General features: G+C 32.8%; 1 long non-coding RNA gene across 1 annotated transcript; it reads right to left on the minus strand.

Annotated features, from left to right (window-relative positions):
• Positions 1-868: 868 nt before the first annotated feature.
• On the minus strand, positions 869-1,657 carry LOC131871865 (uncharacterized). The gene is made up of 2 exons (XR_009370058.1): positions 1,171-1,657; positions 869-1,086 (listed from the first exon to the last, which is right to left on the minus strand). It is a non-coding gene; the product is annotated as an uncharacterized LOC131871865 (long non-coding RNA).
• Positions 1,658-4,886: the final 3,229 nt, after the last annotated feature.

Consider the following 4,886-nt stretch of genomic DNA (forward strand, 5'->3'; position numbering starts at 1 on the left):
TTAAGTGGGAGATTGTTGGAAGTTGAAGCCCAACGGACTCCTTCCTTGTTTGCCACCAAAACTCTTGGCTATTCATATACTCTTTGCAAGCTCTTTAAGAGTTGATTGTAATTCATTTCTAAAGGTTAATTGCTGGAGCTGATTGCAGCTGTGTATATGTAAACCAGATTGGTGAATAATAGAGTGATTCCCCTGCTTCAAGTGTGGATATAGGCAATTGCTGAACCACGATAAATCTGTGTGTCTCATTGTTTGTGTTGTGTGTTGTTAATTCTATTTATCTGCTGTTTTCAATTCAATTTTTCATCCTAACAACCACTAGCCTCCATCATTGAATTTTGAGAATATGTTGTTGTTGGGAAAGATTTAAGAATATCGATGAAATCTATTACTGCATATAACAAATAATTAACAATTTAAATCTAGGATATTTCTACAATTAACAATAATGCTTAAAATGTTTGAAATTTTTTTAACATTGACAAACATTTTAAGAATCATACAGTTGTTCAATTTTTTCTGTAACAAATGCTGTCACGTCTCCTCACGTATAAATGCAAAAAAACGGATGGTGTCAAAATGCACTTAAAATGCTACCAAAATTTAGTTTCCATCAGACGAAGGGCTAAACTACAATGACGGAAAAATAAAGCATCAACGACACGCAATGTTACAACAGTGAATGCACTTTTGTTTAACGGGCGTTTCGTTTACAAAGTACTACGTTAATTAAATCGATTTTTTCCGTTCCCGTTACATCTTTTACGTAGGTAAGACAACGGTAAGTATAAAACTATGAAATCGAAGCATCCAATTAATTTGTTAACAATGAAACGCCTATAAAATCGTGTGAGAAATGCTAATAATATTGTAATATAGAACTAAATATATAATAACATTACGATAATAGATAGAGAAGCCGCGGCTTCTTTAACAACAATATTTAAGAGTAAATAATTCATGTGTCCCGTCATCCTTCTCATTGGCAAAATCGACATGTAGTAATACTACTATTGTCCACTGCAATCTAAACCACGTCTCCTTTATTTATAGTCTATATATTCTCCTCGGACTTGCTATCTGCAACTAGAAAAAAAAAAGAAAACTTAGTTAATCAATCATTTAAGAGATGGAAATGTAAAATGAGTTGAAACGGAATTGTGAACTTACAAAATGTCTAATAACTAGGATGAGGTGGAGGAGAGTTATGCATGGGAGGAGGACTGTATTGTCCATGCTTTGGTGGAGGGTTTATTACTGACTTGGGAGGAGTTTTCTTCAAGGGAGGATGCACTTCAGCAGGACCATTGGTTATGGGGGAGCCTGGCTTGTGATAGAGAGGAGCATTAGCAGGAGAAAAGGGTGGGAGTTTGTGGAAAGGAGGCGGCTTTGGAACAAATGGAGAAGGGTGGGGTGATTGTGGCTTTGGAAATGTAGGAGAGTGAGCGTCTTTCATAGGAGGCTTCTTCTCGAATGGAGAAAGGAAGTGAGGTTGTGGGCTTTGTAGTGGCGGTGGGAGCGTAGGTGGGTGAGCTCCTGGTAATGGCTTTCCATTGTGGTGGAAAGGACTAGGCAATGGCCTCTCCGATAAACACACTGACACAAATGCCAACAAGACGATGAGTACAAAAGAATGGTGAAGAGCCATCGCTAATATTGTTGATGGTGAGATGAAATGGTGCAAGGATTGAAGAGTATTTATACACAAACCGGTGAAGGCGGGCGCAGTAGAAACTTCCAATTCACACTGCTCATCTACTTCATTTTACAATAAATAAATAAATTAGAAGACTAAAGCTTATACGTGGCGTGAATTGAAACAAAAGTCAAGATTTGCGTGTCGACGATTGTCCACAAAGTCGACTTTTTTTCAACGTGTCTACGACAAATTTCGTTCGTTAATCACGCATCGATTAAGGAGTTGGAATAATATTTCTGCGATTCTCAAAGTCCAAATATTTGGCACTCTGCGGCATTAGCGTCTCCTTTTGAGAAAGGGAAGGACGTTTCACATGTGGAGGCAAACCGCAGAAAGTGAGGGAGATTGAGAGGGATATTCAATGTTTAGGCGCGTGAATGCAAATGGGCTGGATCCGACTTGAACGCTAAGTTATTCTAAAGTCTTGCCTTTACCTTGTAGGCTACAATTAGAGGTATTGATGTAACTCGTGGCTCTAAATTGATCGATCTACCTCCATTTATATATACTACCACCTACTCTAAAGGCTGCGGTTAAACTGGCTCCAAAAAGTGCGTGTTATTGTACAGTTTTCGCATAACTTTTGTCTTAGTCGAAAATTACAGATTCTTGATTGTGATCAGTAGAACAAGCTGCGGCTTTGATTTTTCGAAAAAGTCAATAACACACTTTTTGGAGTCCGTTTAGTCGCATCCCTACTCTTAAAGGAGGTGCAATGGTTAGGCCGATAATAAGATATATTTTGAATAATTTATTGCAGGAACAAATCTCAAAATATAAAATGTGTATGTATAATCATTTATAATCTACATAAAAAAAATTTAAAAATATAAAATCTAAATAACGGTTGTGATTAGATTTTAGGTCATGGTTAGGATTAACCATGATCTTAATTCTAATTGTGAATGTTAAATTAATTTTAATCTTTATCATATAAAACCCTTACCTAACCTTTTATGTCATCCTATTGTGGATTGTGGGGCCCTCCTCGAAAATAGAACACACAATGAAAGCTGGGAAAATACTCTTATGAGGTTGCTAGTATGCCATAACTGGACATGTTTTTCTATGCTAACCCTAAAAGAAATATATCAATACTAGGACACATCAATCTTGTATCATGTGAATGCTCCTATGAATGCTTTGACAAAACTTGATTTCTTTTAGTGCACCACTTGAAATGTGCAATACAAATTTTATTTGAAGAGAAAGATATTCTTTATTGTATTAGAATAAATGAATTAAATACTTTTAAATACAATGAAATAGCAACACAATGTGTGAATTTGTGTTTAGTTGGCCCTAAAAAAGAAAGATAAAGCTGGCAAAGAGATCAAATTTTAATATTAAATTTTGAATTAGGGAGGGATTAATTTGTTACCACGGACTCATCTTCAGGTTTTTAGTGCTAGTTACAATGACTTTATTACAAAGATACCATGGGATCCTAAAGTGAAGAAGGAAATTGTTAGTGCTAAGTTTTTAGACATTTCAAATGTTTTTATAATTATATAACAAATTTCTTCCTAAAATGTAGAACTATTGACCTTTCATAGTTTCAAAATTTTTCGCTTCATTTAACTATTTGTAATACCTATATCGTTACTACTAGTTTGTTCCTTTGTTAGTTTTTTTGTAGTCCTAATTACCCTTTTCGTAGTAGGGTTAGGGCCCTATCAAAAACTTGTCTTATTTTAATCAAAATCATTTGTTATTCAAATGAATTAAAAATTTATAAAGTGATGACACATTCCTCATTTTCATAATCTATACCGAAGACTTTATTCAAGTCTTACTAGCTACCAAAAGTCACTAGTTGCATATGATGTTTAGCTTAAAAAAAAATTGACTAGACCTGCACACCCTCAAGCTTGGACACTTAAGAGACCGATTCATCTAGGTTGAATTATAACTCTCATGCCTAACCAAAATCATTTTCTAGAACATCTCCCTATTCAATGATACTTTACTATATTTAGTTTTGATTTCATCTATTACATTTTTCTTTTAAGATTTATTAGTTGAACTAAAAGATTTATTTAAAAGGTGTAGCAAATATAGTTATATATGAAAACTTGAAACAATACATTTCTTATTGTTTTATGAATTTTATGCTACTCTTGTAAGCCCCACTATTGAGCACTAATTTGTAACCAGAATTCACTTCTTTGTTTACAAAACTACTTTTAGGATCTAATATTCTACTTATAATATTGCTACTCCAATCCTACAACCAAACTCTTAAACCCTCTTTGTTATGTGTGAATATTTGGAAACTAATTACACTTTTGTGATTAGATATTTGTTTCTAAAATGAAAAAAATATCGTTATATATGAACTACCAAACTCCACCTACACTTTTGTAGCTACAAAACAATATTCAAGCACCAAAAGCTTTATAATTTCTTGAGTAATTACAAAGTTAAAAATTTATAATTTCAAAAATTTCCACAATTTCTAGTTAGTTTCTAATTTATTTTACCATATTTAGGATTATTACAACTATGAAACCTTAATAGAGGGTCATGTATAAGATCAAAGAGGTTATTTCCAAAGTAATCTTGGATATGAAAATTTTCATTGATATGGATCATCTAGGAAAGTAATTTTAAAATAAATTGACACATAAATAAATGAGAAGAAGGCCAATGATAGAATCAACAACATCATTTGGAATTAAATGATTCAAGACTTTTATTTCTCAATCTTGATATTATCTTTGTAACCTTTGATGATCTATTATTAGTTCTATAATTGATAGACTAATGAAATAAAAAAATCTACAAGCCAAATTTTTTAATAGGTTATGCTTGGATACATATGCAAGATCTTTGAAATCTTAACCCATGATAAATATTTAGTTATATCAATTAGAGTATTCTTATAAATCCCTTTTTCAACAATAATTTAGGTTGTGAGATAAGGTTGTGAGATGGTTATGCTTTATTTACAAAACATGTCATTTTTATTTTAGGCCTATTTTATAGAATTGTTCCCTCTTCACTATAATTCCACCTTACATTTGTTAAAGTTATCCTATTTTATTCTATAATGGCTTTCCTTCTTACTTAGAGTGTATTTCTTATGTAAAGTAGTCTTCTTTAGAATCGTGATGTTATTAGCAATTGGTGACTAGTATCACCTAAGATTGGTTCTACCCTTTCTATAACAATTTTAAAGAGTTTC

This window comes from Cryptomeria japonica, unplaced genomic scaffold (genome assembly GCF_030272615.1).
Source record: "Cryptomeria japonica unplaced genomic scaffold, Sugi_1.0 HiC_scaffold_477, whole genome shotgun sequence".
Lineage (NCBI taxonomy): Eukaryota > Viridiplantae > Streptophyta > Pinopsida > Cupressales > Cupressaceae > Cryptomeria > Cryptomeria japonica.